This window comes from Thermobia domestica, chromosome 7 (assembly GCF_964235325.1).
Source record: "Thermobia domestica chromosome 7, izTheDome1.hap1.1, whole genome shotgun sequence".
Lineage (NCBI taxonomy): Eukaryota > Metazoa > Arthropoda > Insecta > Zygentoma > Lepismatidae > Thermobia > Thermobia domestica.
Genome location: NC_137460.1, coordinates 56,846,733 through 56,869,759, shown reverse-complemented (window position 1 = coordinate 56,869,759; position 23,027 = coordinate 56,846,733). Strand labels below are relative to the sequence as shown.

Sequence of the window (23,027 nt, the reverse complement as noted above, 5' to 3'; positions counted from 1 at the left end):
CCAAATCAATACATTCAGTGAGTGAACTAGGAGTGCAATGGTACCGTAGTGTAAGCTGACAGCCCTACCAACTGTTTTGCATATCAAAATGTAAATATAGTAATTTACATATATAATTTAATATAATTTAAAAGCCAAATTAAGTAATAATTTTAATTATAGTAGGATTAATTCAGATATAAATAGGTATAAATGGAAGTATTTATAGACAAAAATAGTATTCATATTAGAGTTTAAACGTATTACTTAAAAAAAAAAAACTGTCTAAGAAGCACTCATCTTCACAAAATTTTAACTTTCACATCACACAACAGGAAAATTCGAGAAACCAAGAGTTCAATAACCTTTGAGCTAACATAGTTGCTAACCTAAAGTAAGGGGCATGTCCAAAAATAAGCAGGTTTATAACGTAAATTCTATAAGGAACAGAAATTGGAGAAATGAAATGAAGTTAGAAGCATTGACTAGCAACTATTGTTACTTCCAAACTCAACTCTATTGTTTGCGGGTACACACTTTAATGCTAAATTTTTGTGACAATAGGTGCTAAAAATCCAACCTGACCTGTATTTTCACACCTCTGAGGAAAACCGTTAGTCTGGTAAGCGAGCCTGACCGAAAAAAAGAAAGAAAACATAGCATTTATGTCAGGAGTGCCAGATTTAAAGGGTATATTATTAATAAGTAATATTTAATATTAAAATGTTCTTGGAAATTCCGATACCAGTTAAGAAAAATGTTTTACGCGACCCTGCATCGTATTTTGTTTCCCGCATGATTCCAATTCACTCGCAAAGATTTTTCTCAGCCACCCTTGGAGGGTGTCGAGTGGTATGTCTGGAGGGCGGAGCTAGCAGACAACTCACCACCAAGATGTTCTTTTTCTTTATCTAACCTCGAAAAAGATGACAACTCCAAGGACCTACAAAAATAAGTAAATTACTCATATACTTTATTATAGGTGTGATTATTATTTGTTGTATGTAAACATTTCATAGTCAAATTAAAAAAAAAGGAAGAACAGAAGCAGACAGTCCACCATTTCCCGCCTGCAAGAAGATAATTTTAGAACCTGCCGCTAGAGTGCACTAAACACCAGAAACACAAAACGTCTGCTTGGAGATTCCTAACGGGTCTCCACGACTAGTAAACAAGATATAAAATTGTGATTTAATAAAATTGTAATAATTGTTTGGTATAAAAGACATACCGGGGTTGTGTGGATAAAATCTAAGTGTATTTTAAATTATTTACAAATTTGTAAAAATGTCGCCGGCTCAACACGGGTGGCACCTCACAAAGGGGAAAAGGTCAACCACCCCAAAAACAATGAAGGTAGAGAGAGTCTCTACGACTCTTGAGAGACAACCAGCGGAAGTAAATACTGAAGCTCAAGGGGGTAAACAGTTAGTTCTTAGTTAACCACCGGTCCGCTCGCCTCAAGTACATAATGATTCTCGTGGGAAGCTGTGTTTAGTTCTGATTATAAAGTGCGGTCCAGATAGTGTATAGTTAATGCTTTGATTGAAACGCCGAAAATCTTAACAAAGTGTTTTACTATTAAAAACAATAATTATAATAATAATTATCAATTACTATTGATTATCGTTACTTTTAAGAAAATTAACTTTATTTGATGATCGCTAGTGAAATTCAATCAATAAATTAACATGAAACTTGAATCAGGTGAAGTGTAATGAACAGTGTAACTACTAACCTATTGTTGTGTTTCATGTGGTGTTCGTTCGGCGTTATTAATTCTTGATAGATAAGACGACAAAATTTCAGGGCGAGAAGGATTTCGCTATAAATGCCTTGGGAAAAAAAAGCATCATGCTAACGGAGTAAATGGAAGGTGGTAACATCAAAGATCTCGAAGAGAGAAAATCACATCGTCCAGAAGATAAAAAAAAATCGAAAGCAGTAGCGTCTAACTGGAGGGACGAAGAGTTATTCATAGAAGAGAAGAGGACTACATACAGTGAAAGTGTAGTGACAATGACAGTGAAAATAGAAATTCTTTAAAAAAAAAAAAAAAAAACTTAACAAAAAGTACACACATTGTGATCGATCGATTCCCGTTTATTTTCTTACAAAGCTCAGTTTTTGTGTATAAAAAGATGTATAGTGTTTGTTAGTGTCCGTGATTTAGTGTTCAATAAAATAGATATTCGTAAATCTATCTTGGAGTGGTGATCTTTTAGATGTCCATGTTCCTGGAGGCAGAGGTGAGTACCATTGTATATTTGCTTATCTCTCTTTCAGATGTGCCGCTTGGCCGGGTTCAGGAGAGGCTGTGAACACTCTTTCCCAGTCTTCATTTAAATTTTTATCTGATGATAGGAGATCCTCTGGTAAGGGGATGGCAGAGAAAATTGAGTTCTAAAGGCCATAACCAGGGGAAGTCGTCAAAGGGGCAAGACGACTATAAAATATGAACTCACGTGGGAGGAGGATATTGATTTCTGTAAAAGATAAAAATTAATTATTTAAATATATTTTTTCTTTTTGGTTCAACTGTGTCCGATTTCTTATGAAATCCAATTCTAGTTTTAATTTGTTCTTCTTCTTCTTCTTCTTTTTTTTTTTTGTTAAGCAGATTATCTTATATCTGCTAAGGGAATTACAGGTGTCAATATTCCCTCCACCCATCTCTCAGGTGCTGGAAATTTGAGAATATATTTTTTATGATGTCTTCAGGTGTCCATGCAAACGCATTCATCCAGCTTTGAGCATGAGAGAACCCTTTACATAGGGACTATCCAGAGTGATGCCCTTAACAGTAGTCTATTTTACTTTGATTGGTGTTGTTTTTATAAAGATGGAGAACGAAAATATTTTGCGGTTCGAACATTTGAAGAATACTTTTTTTCTTAAGAGCTGAGGATGATGGTGGACAGAATTTAAAAGTAAATTGTCTGAAGTGCCCCGACGGAAAATATTTATCAACAACTAGGGTGCCATAATTAACGACTTACAGTAAGGGATTAATATGAATATACTATGTTCTGATGAGCAGGCCTACTTTATTACTAGAAAATAGTTTGCTGATGGTATGTAATATTGGATCAGTTTGCTTATCCTAGAGTCCCGTTGATTATAGAGTAGTGTAATGTTTCTCTGTATTCTGTATTTTTAATTTTACATAACAACATTGTTATTATTATATAATTAGTTTAGCAGAATAATTATAAGCAACCTTTTTTCTAACGCATAGGGATGAGCACAAGTCAAGCTAAAACTCGACTCGACTCCAATTCAAGTCGAGTTGAGTTGATTTTAGTTTAGCGTCCCTTTCAGCAGCGAGGCTATATGAGACGTGGACCTACTGATTAACGTGGAATCCGAACCACATGAGCTCCCGCCGGGAATCGAACCCGAGTCTCCCACCAATTCAAGTCGAGTTTCGAGTCAATTCAAGGGTAATATCCTCAAGTAGAGTTCCGAGCCGATTCAGTTTTTCGCGTCGAGTTTCGAGTCCAGTCGAATTTGATAAATGGTTTGTTCGTTTTAAGTCGTCTTGAAATCATGGTCTGATTACACTGGAAAACGAAAACCATGATAAATGTAAGCTAAACAGTAATATGGAATACTTTGGTGTCACTCACGAGAGGGGACACTGCTCGCATCTCGTCTCGTCTCGATAGCGAGACCAGAAGAGATTTTTTATGACAAGCTCAGCTCGGCTCGACTCAACTGAGAAGATCTCTCGAGCCGGCTCACTTGGGGTGAACCATCGGCTCGAGCTAGCTTGGTAGGGATGAGCCATTTACTTGGTTTGGCTCAACTGAGCCGAGGGCTCTAGCCGGGTCGGTTGGGTGAGCTGTTGGCTCGGATCACTTCTCGGTTCGGGTCGATAATGAATGAGCTGTGAGCCGAGCTGCTCGAGTCGTTGATAATTTTAAACCCAGCGCGAGCAGTTTTGGAGATATTGGCCAGTGCCCTATAGCTTTTAACAGTGTTTGGCTCGAGCCCGAATACTCAACCTAGACCCTCAACCCAAATTCAGAAGCTCGTGAACAATGTCCTTGACTCTTGGACTTCACGACTACCGAGGTTGGCAATCAACTAGTTTTTTAGTATTCAAATACAAAACGCCTATCTTTCATTTTTATATACAGTGTTGTTATAATTAATAATAATAATAATAATGATAATAATAATAATAATAATAATAATAATAATAATAATAATAATAATAATAATAATAATAATATAAGTAGTAGTAGTAGGGTCATTGATAATAATTATATTGTCTATGTACTCGAAACTACACACTGGATTTGGCTCGAGTCGAATTCGACCCCAATTCGAGTCGAGTTCTCGGGTCGAGAGCAAAGACATCTGTTTCTAGTCGAATCGAGTGTCAAACAAAACTCGCTCGAACCCGCTCGTGTCCATCCCTACGAGGAACGCAGTATGGCATTTTATGAATGATACATTATATGAAAATGTTCATATATAAAGTGAAAATTTGTCCTTGCATTTACATAAAGCGATTCAGAATGCGCAAAAATAATAATAATAATAATAATAATAATAATAATAATAATAATAATAATAATAATAATAATAATAATAATAATAATAATAATAATAATAGCAGTAGTAATAGTAGTACGGAAAATTGAAGTTATATTTTTTTCAGATTTTAAAGTTTCGGACCTAAAAGTAACGCGTTAGTAACGCGTTAACTTTCGAAGTAAAGTAACAGTTACTTTTTGGGGGCAAGTAACGCGTTACTAACGCGTTACATTTAAAAAGAAAGTAAAGTAACTTGTAACGCGTTACATTTTTACAAGTAACTTACCCAACACTGTCTAAATTCAATCATGAAATATGTATTTGTTCTCGTTCTCTATCTAATACTTTATCTAGAGCACGTGCTTTTGATGCACCAGGTTCTGGAAGAACCTCCAAGAGCTACAGTAGTTCAGATTCCACTTTAAACTTGTGCCACTCCACTCTTGTCCCATAATCCCTTGTTGGTGACAAAGGCCGTAAATTTAAATTAACCAACAAAGCATTCGTCTTCTCTAATATGAATATTAACTATTAAAAATAATAGTTAATATCCATATTAGACCTATTAAAAATAATAATTATGAACGAATAAATTGTCTTTTAGGGTATACGCAAGTTTCTATATAGAAAATACAGTTCCAAAGTTTTTATAACATTGTAAACACAGTGTTGAATTATAGGTTGAGTGCTGAAAGATGGCCATTGAACAGATTTAAATAGTTTTTCTTTAATATCTCACAATTATACAAAATTGATTTTTGTCGTTTCTGCACTCATTGATTCAAGTAAGAGCCTACCAAATGTACGGATTTGTATTTGCTACTAATATACGCGGTCCATATTGGAAATAGTTTTAGTTCAATATAAGAGTACACAGTGTGTATCTCTAAAGTAAAATATCAATAGAGGCGGCATTATGTTTTGCTGTATACAATTAACCTGGAGTTTGCAAAATTTTGGCGCAATTCCATAATCAAACATTCCGGTCATTTTACGCTGATCATATGGAATAGCATTTAGAAGTATTGATGGTTATTGGCCCAAATAAGCATATGATATTTCATTTTATTTTATTTTATTTTATTTATTTATTTCTAGTTTAGCGTTCCTTCTAATAGCGAGGGTATATGTGGCATGGACCTACAACTTAACGTGGAATCCGGAGAGTCCATGCCGTTGGAAGAGGGAGCGAGCGGGACGACGTCCGCGGGTGGCGAAGTAACGGGGACGTAAAATTCGGGAGTAAAAAAAGGGTGAAAGAAGAAAAAGGAGAGGAAAAATTACCTGTTATATTTTAGATCAACAGCGGTATTTTCCCATAATGTTACTCATGTTTGAAAAATGTATGTGCACACACATAAAATGGAAAGAAAAAAGTAATAAAAAACGCCCAAAATCAAGGAAAAGCAGGGTTTGTTTTTGAAAATTTTATCACGCTTTGCGCCAACCATGGTGGCGCTTCGCGACTGGTCTATTGACCTCACTAGTATGTACTGGGATGCCGTCGTATACTCTCGCCCTGGTCGCTGATTTTCCACGCCACGGCACTGGATCCGAACCACATGAGCTTACGTTATGTATGATTATTTTGTATAGTATTGCATATATTTTTAAAAATACAACTTATATTTCTAGGAAATTAAGTTTACACAACTTCTAAGTATTGCTAAAATGTAACTGTATTAGATAGTATTCCCTTACAGTTTTAGGGTTCGAATTCACTGAGTGGCGATTTTAACTTAGGTTTTTAAGGTTTTCCTTAGCTCCATTAGGCAAATGACCAGATGATTCCTGTAAAAATAGGCCTTGGCCGACTTCCTTCAAGTTCCTTTCGCATTGTATTGATTATTAATTATTCCTATGCAAATTGACTTAGCATGCTGTTGAAAACTTGTTAAATAATTATAACACTAAATAATAGTAGCAGATAGTTCACCGCCAAGGTAAAATAAGATACATTAATGTTGAAAATGATTTCAGGAATTGGGATAACAATTTGTGCTTTGGATTTAAGGGTGGAGCTCTACCAAAGAAGGCCTATGGCTATCATAGTGATCACCTTGAATCGTTGAATCCAACTATTTCAAATACGAAGGAGATCATGTGATATATTGTTCGAGGCTAGAAATTCGCCAAAAACATTTACCTAACTTTCTTCCTGTGAGAATGACTTGCATGTTTATAAGAGGGATTAGTATGTTAATATGTTTATCTTTTGTTGCAGGTGAACAAGTATGTCAATAACCCTTCAATATTATATTGGGATAGTGTTTATAAAATGGAGGGAGCAGTACCCGAGTGACTGTGGTGAAGTTCAACGAATTGAGTTTAGTTGATTTTCAGTTTAACGTCCCTTTCAGCGGCGAGGCTATATGAGACGATACCTACTGATTAACGTGGAATCCGAACCACATGAGCTCCCGCCGGGAATCGAACGCGGGTCTCCCACGTCAAAGGCGCGTACGCTAACCCCTTAGCCACGAAGGAGCTCCAGTTCAACGAATTGAATCCAGAACACACGCCCACATCATACTGTACCGCAATAGAAGTTCTGACCAAATCTAGGGGAATAGCCACCCAACAGATGTCCGAGGACTGCTATGAAAGATGATACTTGGGCTGGTGTGTTGACACCACTTGTAAAGAGCCGATCCGCAGTACTCGTCATGTAACACGTATCAACGGTGCCACGAATTAAAAAATTCACTCGTACAGATCATGCAGTGCAACCAATGGCATCTCTACAATCTATAATACAATAACAGTAACATCGAACCGAGGACGATACCGGCAGCCAATTAGAGTTCTGTCAATGGGCCCAGGAATAACGTTGTGTTAATCCACAATTTCTGCATAAGGTGGTGTTTAGTTTCTTCCGTTTCTTCCTGAATATCATGGTCAATAAACAGAACTATCAATAGATCTATTGGTCACACGAGAAATCACATTGGATTAATGATTGTAGATATGTGGATAATTATGATGAGATTGAGTTATCATTCATTTCAGTAGCGAGAATATATGAAACATAGACCTATAGCAGAGATGAAGTGGTTTGTGATGTAATGTGTAATGTTAAGAATGTATGTAAGTTAGCCGAGATTGTTTTGTAGAAAACTCCTCAATTTCCATCGTGAGCAACTCACTATTAACTGCAACCCTACATAGCTGTGGTGTCCGAGTGGTTAAGGAGTTGGACTCGAAATCCAATGGGTTATACCCGCACAGGTTCGAATCCTGTCCGCAGCGTAATTTTCTTTTTAGCTGCTCAGTCAGTTACTTGTATAGAAGAAACACGACGAAAATATCTACAAATATTACATTAATTTTGTATAGTGCAGTGGAACAAAAGAAACACCAATTAGACTTTTTCGACGAGTTGTTTAATTAACAATTCGTTAATATTTAAAGACCCGTTAGAACGTAATATCTATGCTCACTCAGGATGAGAAATGTTGGAAGGAATTTCCATACTTAATATTTCTGAAAAAAATGTTTGTTCATTAGTAGATTTCATTTATTAGAACAGGGAGAGGGAGATAAAATAAAAAAAAAAATCCTACCCGGATTTTACTTTGAGATTCGCTTAATCTGGAGCACATGTCTTCGGTGCACCAGGTCCTGGAAGAGGATCCAAGCGGTAGTACACTGCTTCAAATTCCACTTTAAACTTCAGGTCTTATCCCATAATGCCTTGTTGCTGGCAAAGGCCATGAATGTAAATCAACCAACATAGCATTCATTTCTCTTCTCCAATATGAATATTAACCATATTAAAAATTGTAATTATAACGAATAAATTGCCTTCTAGGATATTCGCAACTTTCTCTATAGAAAATACAGTTTCAAAGGTTTTATAACATTGTAAACATAGTGTTGAATTACAGGTTGAGTGCAGAAAAATGGCCATTGAAGAAATTTAAATAGTTTTTCTTTAATATATCACAATTATAGAAAATAGATTCTTGTCCTTTCTGCAATCAGCGATTCAAATAATATCAAATTACGGATTCGTCTTTGCTACTAATATACGTGGTTCAATAATATTTTTAAATTACAGTACCATACTGAAGCAAATAAATATAATGACAATTAAAAAAAGTTAAAGCAGAATTACAAAATAAGAAAGAAAATATGTAGTAGAGCAGAAATTAAATGAAAGTAGATCCGCATTTAAAGTTAATTCTTAATTATATAGATAATGAAGGTTTCTTCTACAGTAATTTGTGAACCAAATATTAATAAGTCAATATGCAGAACCCCCCCCCCCTCTGTGGATAGTATTTTAGTATATACACATCTTTTATAAAAAAAAAAGTATATTTTATACTCTTGATAAAACTGTATGGTGGGGAACGCCACATTGAATTTGGGACTAGTTAGCTATGCTCATAGCCGTAGCCACGAGGGGGTCCAATGGGGGACCGGACCTCCCAAAAATTTCGAAACGACTAACATTTGTAGACTTTCCTAACGAACTATACTTGTTTAACAGAGAAATTATTGATGTACGCTAAATATTTTATTTTGAGCATCATCACGTACTCTTTCTTTTCTTATAGAAATAATGGTTCTATCATTTTTTCTAAAAATATAGGTGACAGTCATTAAGAATTACTTATCTTTTCGGGTACAGTATAAGATAGGTTCGTTATTACGTAGTCGTATTGGACCTTCCTCAAATACTTTGGACCCTTCCCAGCTAACATGTTGTTCCTATATCTGGCGGGTTTCAGGGTTGCTTTCCAGAACGTATGACATTCATAAACATTGTTTTGCCTCATGTGGAAGTATATTATGTTCATGGTGCATTGCGTAACAACCGAAACGGATGATTTGGAATGTAGTTTTTTTCTTTTACGCACATATGTGTGCATAGGCGCCGACTTGAAGAAAATATTGGGGGGGCTAAAACAATGAATAAATATATAATCTTATTCAGCCGTTTTCTACCAACTGCTTGATAAAGGCCCGCTTCCCTCCAGATCTCGGTCTGCTGCATCCCCTCCACTGCTAAATTTATGACAGTCAAATTTGTGTAAACGCATTAAAACAAATTCTAGTTTAAATTCTGGGAACTTCACTGCACCACATTGATCTTCACTTCTCATATCAGTGTTACCATAGTGTTGGTTGAAGCTTCAGTGCTCTATGAACTCTTTTAGGATTTTTGGTAACTTTTGTTACCATGGCGTACTATGGTCTTTGACCTCTCATTTAGGTTCTATAACAGGTTCTTGAGTCGTTTTTTATTAGTCAAGTCAAGGATAGACCAAAGAACACCCCAGATGCGTTTTGGAACCGGATGGTCAATTTGGCTGCGCCAAGTAGGGACGGAAGGGCGTGCCTTTTTATTTTTCTTAAGGCAAATTTCAAAAATTTTTCACGCCTGTAGTTTTTACGATATCAGATTGGAATTGTATGTACCTTTGGATATTTCTAAAATCTTCCTGAGATCTCTACGTGAAGCCGAGTCCGAGCACGAGGGGCGCGAATGTTCCGAGGGGCTGATTTTTTCAGAAAAAAAAATTCAGTTTTCCCGATTTTTCCGATTCGTACATGTGTTTGGCACCCTTGGAAAGGGCTTGTTAAACTAAAGAAAATAACGTTTAAGCCATGACTCTAGGCTAAATAGTAATGACGCAGTACTTTTTTTTTATAATAAATATATACGTATGTGTGTGTATAAAGAGAGAGCCTAAATTCAGACTTTCAACCATTTTTCTGCCCTTTGTTTTTAAGATACAAGATTGGAATTTTGCACACGTATTATGTACTCCCATGCGCAAAAAATATTGCGCGTATACTGTAACTCACGATTTTTCGCAATTATTCAATTTTCCTTATGTTTATGGGTAAAATTCAGTTATTAGTATGTGGAGATAACAGAAAGCAATCCATCTAAGGAGATATTTCCAAAAAATATAATAAAATAATAAAAATATAAGCAAAAAACAAAATTATGTTCGGTTTTGTGTATACTGGCAATAATGTTTTCGAGGGATTTTTTGCAGTAGCACAGCACGATTGCAGAGGGAATAACTTTAGTTGAATGAAGGAACTGGAAAGTGGACTAATATATTGCATTTATTGGCTTAAATCTAGGGTGTAATCTAGGGTTTGTCTACCAAATATAAATTAGCTTCTGTAACCAAGATGTTATACGGAAGTATAGAAACAAAGAGAAAACTGTTGTCTTAAGTTTGGAAGTGACATGCTCTATAGCCATGAGCATTTATTTGTTAAGAAAAAGACAGGCAACAAAAGGTAGTCTGTGTGGTCAAGTGGGTAGAGTGGCGGACTAGTAATTCTTATATTGTTTTGACACCAGATCGAATCCCATGCGATCCCATCCAATTTTTTCTTTAAAAAACATTGTAGAAAGTGTATAATTTTTATGTTAATAAGAACCGAAACAATATAATAATGAAATAACTTTTTGTTTTTTCTGATGACATATTTATTTAGAATTAGTGTATTATTACTAATAGCGATTGTTTTCAGTTTATGGTATGATATGGTTAATCATTCCCTCTCCGTCAGCAGAAGTAACTTCAACTCACTGCGAGTGTCTGTGAGTCAGGAACAGTAAAAAAAACAAAACATGCGCGACCTGCTGCCTTACACACAGCGTGGCGAACACAGTCACAGCGATAGCTCGTTGTCATGAAGAAAAAAAAAAAAGCTGATGTTAAATTACTGTTCTAGTGTTTCAGTGTGTGTGTTTCTTTTTAGAGTATTGACTCTCTCTCTCTCTCCTTTTGTTTCATATCCACAAGTGCAACAAATGCAATCATAAGTCTGTGTAAGGAAATAAAGGATGCTTTCTTTAAACAAAACTAAATTAACAGCTCTATTTGTGAGGAACACGAATGCTTCCAAAAGATGCCATGGGTATTAATTATAATCATACCAAATTATACAGTAGCGTGTAAAACTGATAATAAAATGATGTAACATGCATAAGTTTTTTTTTCTAGCGTGACAACACATTAAACATAACAAATTAAATTTTTGGGATTACAAATTATCACCTTACGTGTCGGTATAGGCCTATTCGTTTTCACAGTCGAGGGACGAAAGAAGAAAGTGTGGTGATAGTTATAAAAACCGAATACCAGATTTCAATGAATTCAAGCTACAATGCTCCTACATATCGAAAAAATTATTTTTCGATGTCTGTCCATCTATTCGTCTCTCGGTTCGTCACGCTTTTACATGCACTCAAATAGAGGCCATACTGTTCAACGTATCTGGACCGAATTCTAGACATAACGTTTTAATAACATACTATCTTTCGAATTTTATATCCTTCGACACCTAAAAGTAAGGGTAATTTACTGAAGGATTAAAATTTAAAATAATTCAATTTTCTCAAGAAAAAAAAAGCTGTGACGATTTTATTTACTTTTTATAAATATATATTTTATTAACAAATATCCACCGTATATGAATATTTTTTCTGAGAAAATATATATGGTGTAATTTACTGTATGGTATGCGTTCTTTTTCCACAATTTTCTCAACCACATTTCATAAATAAACGTATTATTAATAACCTAACAATATGACAACTCGTTCGAAGGAGTAGTTTACTCTTAGGGTGAGCTTTCCCCCGATGGTTTTCCCATTAATGCCTCAGGCAATTTTGTTCATATTTCGTAAAGAAATGTTTCATTAATAAACTAAGATACAGCATAAATCGTTTATTCCGTTAACATACAGAAGAAGTGGTTTTCTCAAGGGTTGAATTTTTTTTTTTTTTTTTTTTTTACAATTTTCTCAGTAATAACTGAGACAAATTTCTTCTAATTTCAGTAAAAATATTGTCTGTAACACTCTTACAATATGCATAACTCGCTTGTTCCGGAAAGAAAAATCCAAAAGAGAGAGTTTACTTTGACAGTGAAATTTTTCCCGACGATTTGCTTAAAAATTATTTGATATACTGTCAAAATTACAGATAGAAGAGTTTACCTTTGGGGGTAAGCTTTTAACGATGACCTTCCTAAAAACAACTCAGGAGAGTTTGTTGTTCATATTTTATAAATACATGTTACATAAATAACCTAGCTATATGGTATAATTCCCTCATCCGGAAAATCTAGAAGTGGTATAATACTTTTGACAGTAAGTTTTACCCTGCGATTTTCTCAAGAACGACTCAGGCGATTGTGTTCGTATTTCATAAATAAATGTTTTATGAAAACACTAACAATATAGCATAGCTTGTTTGTCCTGAAAAGATCCACAAAGGATAATTTATTCTTGGGGTGACTTTTTTCATGATTTTCTCAGAAATTACTCAGACGCTTTTGCTTATAGTTCGCATACAATTATATCCTTAATAATTCTAGTATATGGATCAAGTTATTTCTAACCAAAATATGACCAATGGGTACTTTACTTTTGGGCCTGAAGTTTCTTCTAGCAAAGTTTTCCAAAATATTATTTTATTCGCAATTTCCCAAATAAATGTTTCAATAATAGTTGCAGCCTAACACGAGTCAGTGTAAGAAATTCAACCGAGAAAGTACAGTGCGTTTGCTCCGTACCCTTTCTTAAATGTATTTTTAATGTTACATCTAGTCACAATTTTCCGAACAAAATCGAAACCTCTTTTTAAATGTGCCTTGTTGTGGTCAAATGGTTTAAGTGCATTGGTTCTGGATTTGATTTCCAGTGAGAGCTAGTATATTTTCGTCCAAGAGATGTTACACGTTTCTTTAAAGTGTTTAAATAAGCCTAACCAAGCTAATCAACAAAGAAATAATACAATGTTACGAAATTATCGTAGAAACATTGTTAATATTAGGTAGGTGCGACTGAAATGTCCAAACGATGATTGTCAATTCCAAAGGTAAAAAAGTGAAAAATACAATGCCAGGTTAATCAGTGGCCTCTAGGTAAAGCTATCCTACTAACATAAGAAGTGATTGAGACGCCAAAAAATGTTGTAATCGCTGGGAGACATGTTAGGAGAATACAGAGGTGAGAGAGAGTTTAATACTGCGAATCATGGATAGTCTTCACTTTCGTTTGAGGGCGAATATTGAAGTCCGTAGGCCTACATAGGTTTGCATTGAAATGAACATTCTTTGTTTTCGGCCGGCGGGAGCTCAGGTGGTTCAGATTCCACTTTAATCAGTAGGTCCACATCTCATATAGCCTCGCTGCTGAAAGAGACGATAAACTCAAAATCACATCACACATCTTTGTTTTCGCCTTTGTTTTAGCCCATAAATGTCTTTGTTCATGAGCTCCTTAGTGGATATGCGGTTAGCGCATGCGCCTTTGGAAGACACGGCTTCGATTCCCGGCGAGAGCTCACGTGGTTTAGAGTCCACGTTAATCAGTAGGCCGAAGTCTCATATAGCTTCGTTGCTGAACGAGACGATAAACTGAAACTCAATGTATTTGTTCATAAATTTCTTTGTGTATGGTTTTGCATATACGTGGCATGGATATTAAATTTTGATTTCTACGCCATATGTATCTAATTACATACACACCTATAAAACGAACACAACAAACTTGGAATATCTACATTGTTTGCGTATGGAAAATAATCACGTTCTGCTGCACAGGAGAGCCGTGTGTATGGAATTCCATACACGTGGCAATCAACCTATTAAGAAATGTATAATAATAATAATAATAATAATAATAATAATAATAATAATAATAATAATAATAATAATAATAATAATAATAATAATAATAAACAGAAAACGATACGATCATTTACATAATTTATAAACATAAGTTAACATTTAATAAGCATATAACTGCAATGGAATTAAGTTGTTTCTCTCTCTCCCTTAACGCAACAGCCCTTATTGTGCTAAGGCGTAGAAGAGAACTTGTAGCACTCACGATTTGGGGCGGTGTGCGTTCAGAACATCGGATCCCTTTGTTGTTAGTCCTAGCTTTCTAGACGGATGCAGTTATTCCCGATAGAATATACAAGCAAATAGACTTTTGCATTATCCCTCAATGAGATACTTGTGGTTGCTTAACCGTATACAGACAGCTGTCCATAGAAGAATCGTTGATAATAATAATAATAATAATAATAATAATAATAATAATAATAATAATAATAATAATAATAATAATAATAATAATAATAATAATAATAAATAACAGAAACTCGACAAATATTCTTGCAAATAATAGGAAACAGTTTGCGTCACACTGTTCACTTTGCTAGACACACCAGTGTGCCGCGTTATACCAATTGTGCCACACTGCAATATAGGGTATGGCTTTTTAATTTTTTCCAACTATTCCAACTGCTTCAATTGAAATGGATCTATAACAATAAGAGAGTGAATTTAGTCTTCTTACCCTTCGATTTAGAAATAAGGTTTGCGAGAATTTCATAAAAGAATAATATACTCAGAATTGTATATAGTAGTTTGTTTTATTCGAAATTACTTACTTCCTACAACTGTTTTTTGATTGAAATGATTTGAAATGAAACCTTTAAGTTTTACGTCCCACGTTATGCCGGCTAGGCTAAAGGAGACAGTGATGATAAGAAATGAATGAAATGGTCGAATGAAGAAAGTGGGATAAAACGGGAGAACCCCGAGAAAACTCACGCACACAGTGTCCAGCACAAGGTTCACTTGGCGCGAGCATAGATCGAACCAAGGACTCCATGCACAAGAGGAGAACGCTCTACCACTGAAACACCGTGGCCTCTGAAATTGCCTAAAGGAGAAAGGGACTACTTTATGAAAACTTGATGACAAACACATTTGTTAAAAAATACATGCTTTTCGTGAAATATTGCTTATAGACATGGGCGGATTAAGGCTTTTGGGGACCTAGAGCCGACTATTTTAAGGGGGCCCTATGTTAAGAATAGTTCCAGTGCATAAATTTTCTTTGCTGCCTTCCACAGCCTCATAGGTTTATGGAACTACCGAGAACTATGCTGTAATATTTGAATGTGCTCCAAGTTTACAATAATTAGTTTAGTTAAATCCATTATTAACAATTAAATAATTGCATTCATTATTAACAGTTAAATGCTGCTGATGGAAAGACTTAAATCTAGCGATACCGCGAGCGTAACGAGCGGAAAAAAATTAGCATCGGTCTGGAGCCTATAATATAAGTTGATTACTATATTTTACTGTTAAACAGAGGGATTTTAAAGAGCCCTCTGAGCTTGGGGTCCCGAAGCCTGGGCTCCATTGGCTCCGCCCTTAATCCGCTAATGCCTATAGATTATAAATTAAAGGGGACGGGCAGGGTCCGTTCTAAAAATTCCGGCCCGTGCAGACCGCTAGCCCCTGTGTATATGCTATCTTTGGAAATACAGTAGAGTTTCGTTTATCCGACATAAAACAGACAGGCAGAATGCCGAATAATATGGGTGTGTTAAGGAAAGACCTATTAAGAGTCAAACTATGATATAATTTTACATATTACTCATCTAATAATCATGTTTTGCAAGAAACAAATATAATGCATTGACTCAGGGACGTATCCAGCGTGAGGTCCTGGAAGCTGTCCCTTTCCAAACCTCAAACACTTTTTAATAAACCTACTTTTTCCTTTTGAGGTTCTTTTATATCAGATTACTTTGAGTCAGTGTTCAAACTGTGGGCAATGAGTTGTTGTTATAATTCTAACAAGTAACACTTCCCCAGTGTAACACTCCGATTTTGATAAAATTTGGCAGGTAGATACTACACATAAAGTAAACAAATAAGTGCTTTTTTATTTTTTGCGGGAAAACGGTTTTAGGGGGCAAAAGCCCTCACCCAAAATTTTGAAAGTTGACGCCTGAAAGGCAAAAACAAGTGGACCAAAGTGAACGAAATTGTGCACAGATATTGCAGACGTAAAATTAGGGAATACGTATTTTGTATTTTCCTGGAAAAAACGGTTAGGTGGGGCACAGACACCTCCAAACCTTTGATCATGAAATATCAAAAGTGCTAGTAACATGTAAGATGTGTGTAAAGGACATGAAGAATTGCAACGACACTTTGTGTATGAACAATACGCAAAAAATAAACGAATACGGTTTTTGTTTATTTTCTGCGGAAAAACGGTTCTAGGGGGAAAAGCCCCCACCCAAAATTTTGAAAGTTGACACCTGAAAGGTAAGAAAAAGTGAACCGAAGTGAACGAAATTGTTCATAGATATTTTAGACGAAAAATGAGGGAATACGGGTTTCGTATTTTCCTGGAAAAAACGGTTAGGTGGGGCACAGACTGCTCCAAACCTTTGATCATGAAATAACAAAAGTGCTAATAACAGTATGTCAGAAGTGCCCAAATTTACATGAAGAATTGGAACAAAACTTTGTGTTAGGACAATAAGCAAAAAAATAAACAAATACGGCTTTTTTTATTTCCTGTAAAAAAAAAAAACGGTCTTAGGGGGCAAAAGGTCCTACCCAGAATTTTGAAATTTGACGCCCGAAAGGGAAGAAGAAATCGACCGAACTGAATGAAATTGTTCACAAATGTAGAGGTAAGATGAGGGAATACGTGTTTCGTATTTTCCTGAAAAGAAAAATAGACCTACTGTTGAGTGGACCGTGGTGTTGAGTGTCGGAAGGAGTGGACCGAAGCCAATGAAATTGTCTATAGATATTGGATATGATAAATAAAGCCTCTCCTGTTTCACAAGTGTCTCCATCAGATTTATTCAAATTTGGCAGATCAACAACAATCACAAACAGTATAGCGTATTTTATAGTATTTCACGAGGCAACTTTAACCCTTACAATGATTTTCCGCATAAACAAAAACACGTGCCGATTAATTTCCTGTTTGCTGTTGATGTGCCAAAATTGATAGGGACATCTTAAAAACACGAAAGTCCTTATTTTACATACAGTCTATACAATATCTACACACAATTTCATTTGCTTCGGTCCACTCCTTCCTGTACTTTTACGGTAATATTTTTTTTTTCGGAGTGGCTCTAGGCTCCAACACTGTTTTTCCGTACAAATTAAAACACATTTCATTTATTGTTTTGCAAATTGTCCCTATACGAAGTTTCGTTGCAATTCTCCATACTTTTAGGAACTTCTGACGTATACTTATTTGCACTTTTGATATTTCGTAATAACCAACGAAGAAGATCCGTGCCCCACTCAACCGTTTTTTTTTTTTTCAGGAAAATACGAAACACAATTACCTCAATTTACGTCTAGAATATGTGTGCACGATTCCATCCAATTCAGTGCACTTCTTGTTGCCTTTTTGGCCTTAAATTTCAAAATTTTGGGTGGGGAATTCTTCCCTCTAAAACTATTTTTTCGCAGAAAAAATACCGTATTCGTTTGTTTTTTGTGTATTGTCCCTACACAATGTGTCGTTCCAATTCTTCATGTAAATTTGGGCACTTCTGACATACTGTTATTAGCACTTTTGATATTTCACGATCAAAGTTTTGGAGGGGTCTGTGTCCCACCCAAACGTTTTTCTTTTCTTTTTTCCAGGAAAATACAAAACCCGTATTCCCTCATTTTACGTCTACAATATTTGGGCACAATTTCTTTCATTTAGATTCACTTTTTCTTGCCTTTCGGGCATCAACATTCAAAATTTTGGATGGGGGCTTTTGCCCCCAAAAGCCATTTTTTCGCCAGAAAATCAAAAAAACAGGTATTCGTTTAGTTTTTGCGTATCGTATATACACAAAGTGTCGTTGGAATTCTTCGTCCTTTACACACATCTGACATATTGTTACTAGCACTTTTGATATTTCGTGATCAAAGGTTTGGAGGAGTCTGTGCCCCACCTAACCGTTTTTTCCAGGAAAATACAAAACACGTATTCCTTCATTTTACGTCTGCCATATCTGTGCACAATTTCGTTCACTTTGGTCCACTTGTATTTGCCTTTCGGGCGTCAATTTTCAAAATTTTGGGTGGGGGCTTTTGCCCCCTAAAATCGTTTTTCCGCAGAAAAAAAGAAACATGTATTCGTTTATTTTGTGTAGTATCTACCTGCCAAATTTTATCAAAATCGGAGTGTTACTTGTAAGAATATACCGTAATGCCATTGAAACCAGGTGAAATTAAAGCACACTTTTAAATGGGATTATAATTTCGTTTCCGTTTTGTTTATAACATTACTGTATTAGAACGCTACACTCATAGCCATTTGCTATTTTTTTATGTGATATACGTAGCAGACAGTTTTCCTTACATGTCTCTAGAAAATATTTTTTGATTTCGTTTGTGTTACAATGCAGTTTGACCGGTTCATAAATGAAAAGTAAGAAACGTTTAAGAGAAATACAGAACTGTCGCATTATTATTATTATTATTATTATTATTATTATTATTATTATTATTATTATTATTATTGATATTTTTGAAACATTAGAATTACATGCTTACGAGAATTCGTGTTGGGCCCCCTCCGAAAAGAAAAGCAGGATACGTGCCTGCACTGAATGATAAACGTATGAGTCATGGTATAGACGGGCGTGCTAGGCGATCGAGTCCGGAGCATCGAAAACAGACCACAACTTGCAGTTCTTCTTGCCAATTGATGCTGCTTTTTACCTGCTATGATATGTCGGATAATAATGTGGAATAAACGAAGGTCGAGACCATGGCGTATTGGTGTTTCATGCACCTAAACCTGTAAAATATTTGTGCTGAAAACATCTTTCACTCACTAGCTAAATTTGTGGGTATAATCGCACATCTTCCCTTATAAAGTATAGTCTTATAAAGAATATATATAGCATGCTAAAAACCTAAAGACCAAATTCAATAATTTTCTATAGTTTTCTTTTTTAACAACGGGAAACTTGTTTAATTCATCACGATTAATCACTTTTGATACTAAGATGTCTGTTTCTGTCTATATATATTTTTCATACTTTATTGGAGACAATTTTTTTTTTTCATGAAAAGAGGTTGATAAAAGAAGCTATACAACAGCATACACCAATTCTATATAAATACGTCATCAGAAAAAACAAAAAAGTTATTTCATTATTATATTGTTTCGGTTCTTATTAACATAAAAATTATACACTTTCTACAATGTTTTTAAAAGAAAAAATTGGATGGGATCGCATGGGATTCGATCTGGTGTCAAAACAATATAAGAATTACTAGTCCGCCACTCTACCCACTTGACCACACAGACTACCTTTTGTTGCCTGTCTTTTTCTTAACAAATAAATGCTCATGGCTATAGAGCATGTCACTTCCAAACTTAAGACAACAGTTTTCTCTTTGTTTCTATACTTCCGTATAACATCTTGGTTACAGAAGCTAATTTATATTTGGTAGACAAACCCTAGATTACACCCTAGATTTAAGCCAATAAATGCAATATATTAGTCCACTTTCCAGTTCCTTCATTCAACTAAAGTTATTCCCTCTGCAATCGTGCTGTGCTACTGCAAAAAATCCCTCGAAAACATTATTGCCAGTATACACAAAACCGAACATAATTTTGTTTTTTGCTTATATTTTTATTATTTTATTATATTTTTTGGAAATATCTCCTTAGATGGATTGCTTTCTATTATCTCCACATACTAATAACTGAATTTTACCCATAAACATAAGGAAAATTGAATAATTGCGAAAAATCGTGAGTTACAGTATACGCGCAATATTTTTTGCGCATGGGAGTACATAATGTATTTTTAGAAAAAAATCAGATCCCTACGTCAACTCAGGCCTAGGTCAGAGGGGCAAAATGTTTCGGTTGGATTTGCAAAAATACTTCCGAGTTTTTCCCTAATTATCTGGTTTAGGTGTATGAAACGGACATATGAGTGACACAGTTGGAAAGGGCTTATTATACTGAAGAAAATAGCGTTTGAACCATGACTTTAGGTTAAATAGGAATGACGCAGTACATTTTTAAAATATTTTATACCTAGGTATATATAGAGGAAGTTCGGGTATTATGGAATACCATTTTTGTTTCGCTTGTAACTCAGTTAATAATTGCACATTGAAACAAAAAGGAAAACAAGTATACGCCACTAGCGGATCCAGAAGGATCGTTTGGGAGGGGTGGTTTGCTTTCTCGAAGATGAGCGTAGCTTCAAGGTGACCATAATTTTAATTTACAAGAATGGGACTCATATAAATACGGGGCTGGAGGGTTGTGTGTGTAAAAATGATTCCGAGATTCCACTGTGAGACCCGAACTTTTTTTTTTTTTTTTTTTTTTTTTTTTTTTTTTTTTAATGGGAGTATTTTCTCTGTAGATTTAAATTAAATAGTACTTCCGTTTCGGAGGTGTGACAGTTTCATGATTCACATCACACACAGTCACCGCAACATATGAGATGCACTGTCTGGCACTTGCACAAAAGAAAATACTGTATTGACGATATCATTCATTTTAACGAAAGAGTGTACAATTTGCTCTAATCATTTATATTTTGAGTAACAATTGTGGGACAGCAGTTACAAAAATTAATACAAAATTAATCTATCTCTATATTTGTGTGGGGTCCACGAAACATAATATAACTATAGTTATGCTTACAACCATGGGCGGCGATTTGGGGGGGGTAAAGGGGGGCAGCTGCCCCCTTACTTTTTTGAAGTAACCCATTAATGTATATAGCTTCATTTGGAAATGTGATTTTTGAACTTTTTGTATGTATTACTGGTTCATAAAAGAATGATGCCATATAATACGCATTTGCCGTTGCGTGAGTACGTATTGTTTGCCTTCTCGTGGAGTTAAGAAAGCTACAGATATTGCGTTTTAATTTCCACGGCTCATGTACTTTGGATTCCACGTTAATCAGTAAGTCCCGTCTCATACAGTCTAGTTGCTTAAAGGGGCGTTAAACTCCAAATAAACTCAACTCAACAATTAATTGCCACCGAAAATAACCCAAAAATTAAATTATTGGAGCACAACAATTCCAGCATACTTTCATTTTTTCTTACAAGGACTGGATCAGCAGCTTTGAAACTAATTGAGAGAACATTTCGCAAAAAAGAAACAAAAGTCTTTGACAAGTTATTCTTTAATTGCACAAAAATTAATAGTTCCAAAAATGTCTTTTCTTCTTTCTAATAGTAAGGAATATTGATTAAACAGAGAGTAATAAGAAACTTCTACCTTTCCCATTGTATTGAACTGTAATATATGAGTGAAGTGGTGTGTTTAGGGGTGTACGAATGTATGTATCCTCGTCGCCATAAGTGCCTTTACATCGCAGTGACGGGTATGTGACCGCGCAGTACTCCAAGGAAGGGATGGTTGTATAAGAATTTGTGATTAATTTTGAAGAGTTTTTATTTTGACTAGGGAATTAACATAGGTGAAGGGAGTAAAGACACAGATTTGAAGCATCAGTTCACTGTTATTGAAGCATCAGTGCACGAAAAGATTCGTATTCTCAGTTTTTCTATTTATTGTTTTATATGTTAAGTTAAACACCACAATATGTATCACTGATATCGCAGATCGTATTATTTTTTAAAATCGTGTTTGTAACCTATTGTCAAAACATTCATCTCCAGACATGATGTAGAGAGAAGAGAAAGAGATATGACATCTGTAATATATGTATATGTGATTCACTAAGTAACTGTAGAAATTAATTAAAGGACACATAAGAGAGCGAAAAGGAGCTCTAGAAGTCTGAACTTTTTAGAAACGTCCTAGATAGGTGAAAATATAGTTAAAAATTGCAGAAGGTATCATGTAAATTACCTCTCTTTTCTTATATTCTAGTATACTTTTTCTTTCACATCCAAACATCTCTTCAGAATTACGAGATAAAGGTGAAGAGAGAAACATTCCGATTTCAAGAATTATATCAGGAAAAAAAATCTTTTGACTTAGACTAGATTCGAACTCGCAACCCTTGAATCCATGGCTCAGCACTCTACCGATTGAGCTAACAACTACTGTTGGAAAAGTCAGATTTCTACAACTACCGGTTGCTGAATGGTGTGTATTAACCAAGTTTGCCGAGATAATTGCTTCATATAGCTATAATAATAATAATAATAATAATAATAATAATAATAATAATAATAATAATAATAATAATAATAATAATAATAATAATAATAATAAAGCAGAAGAAGAACAGAACCTAAAAAGTCACATATGTTGAAAGTTTTACGTGCAGAGTAAGTCCTAATATGAGATTTTATTAATTATATATAATAAATGTAAGCGTGGTTTATTCGTGCGTGCTACTCAAACTGCGCAACTCACTACCTAGTCCCATAAGGGTTGTACGCATATGGTACAGTAGCCTTGCGTCCTCTAACCGTGAAGAATGTTTCTGTTTGAACCTATGCGTGTCCTAAGAGGAAGGAGGAGATTGAAAGAAAGAAAAGTGGTTTAGAAATTATGCAAACGTAGAATATCTCACGAGGCGAGTTCAGCGTGTCTTTCAGCTACTACTCTATACAAGACGTATTAAAAAATACATCTACGACTTAACGTGGAACCCGAACCACACGACTCCTGACGGGAATCGAAACCCGTATGACCTCTAGTTCTAT

At 35.2% G+C, this 23,027-nt stretch overlaps 1 long non-coding RNA gene and 1 other non-coding gene across 2 annotated transcripts in view; both read left to right on the top strand.

The window, feature by feature from the left end:
* Positions 1 to 1,016: 1,016 nt before the first annotated feature.
* Positions 1,017 to 23,027, top strand: part of LOC145690125 (uncharacterized) — a 51,144-nt gene continuing 29,133 nt past the window's right edge. The window contains exon 1 of the long non-coding RNA XR_014132173.1: positions 1,017 to 2,228. This is a non-coding gene — a long non-coding RNA (uncharacterized LOC145690125). The remainder of the gene's footprint in view (positions 2,229 to 23,027) is intronic.
* On the top strand, positions 7,692 to 7,773 carry TRNAS-CGA (transfer RNA serine (anticodon CGA)). Its single transcript has one exon. It is a non-coding gene; the product is annotated as a tRNA-Ser (tRNA).